The sequence below is a fragment of the Meleagris gallopavo genome, chromosome 3 (assembly GCF_000146605.3).
Source record: "Meleagris gallopavo isolate NT-WF06-2002-E0010 breed Aviagen turkey brand Nicholas breeding stock chromosome 3, Turkey_5.1, whole genome shotgun sequence".
Classification (NCBI taxonomy): Eukaryota; Metazoa; Chordata; class Aves; order Galliformes; family Phasianidae; genus Meleagris; species Meleagris gallopavo.
The window spans coordinates 16,719,712-16,720,581 of record NC_015013.2 but is presented as its reverse complement, the minus strand read 5'-3'; the positions used below and the strand labels follow the sequence as shown (position 1 = coordinate 16,720,581).

At 31.3% G+C, this 870-nt stretch overlaps 1 long non-coding RNA gene across 1 annotated transcript in view; it reads left to right on the top strand.

Annotated features, from left to right (window-relative positions):
- The window catches only part of LOC104910139, an 88,898-nt gene that overhangs the window by 82,607 nt on the left and 5,421 nt on the right, over positions 1 to 870 (top strand). The window lies entirely within an intron of this gene.

Sequence of the window (870 nt, the reverse complement as noted above, 5' to 3'; positions counted from 1 at the left end):
TTTGGTTTTTAAAAGCATTTCACTTCAAGATAAGGTTTTAAAAGACGACATTTCCCACAATACTAGCTACTTGGTATTTTTAGTCTGTTAATGACAGGATCTGAATTATTTTGTTTTTTCTTTAAAGGATATTTTGAATGGGATAGAAACATTGCAAAGGTACAAATACCTGGTTCACATCAGTATTCTTTTGCTCTCATGCGTATTGTGGTGTTCAGAATCTTGTTTCATGGGATTTGAGTGTTAATTGCATCTCAGTAATGGAGAAAATGAGCAGAATAAATTGGAAAAGCAATGCTGTGAAAATGGTTTGACTTAATTTTTCTCTGAAATCATAGAATATTTTTCTCTTGGGTCTATTCTTAGCTTCGGATCTAGTTAAAGAATAGCTTGAATGTTTATTTTTGGCTGCACTCCTTGCAGGACGAGAGCATTTAATTATGTGAAAGTGTATCTTATGTGCTATTTTGAAAAGCTTGAAGATATTGACTGAAATTATCAGTTTGAATTATCAAAGTTGAAATGTTCCATTTACCTATATAAATTGTTTGACTCTTTAAGGGGGGATAAAAATGTAAAAATAAGGAGAAGCAATTAGATGTTTCCTGAGATGACATCTTTTTTTTTTTCCTTATTGTAATGGATATGAATTTTAAAAATAGCAGAGCTTTGTGTAAGCTTAATTTATAATGTTTTTTGGTGAAGGGAAAATGGTGGAAATATGGAAAACTAATCCTAGTATGTTGACTTCTTCCATTTACATCTGTTTCCTTTTTATTAAAGCAATCAGGTTTGATTTGGAAATGAATGATACTCCAGCACACTCCAAAGTCCTTGTGCTTCGCATTTCAAGTACACTGAATTTTTTTT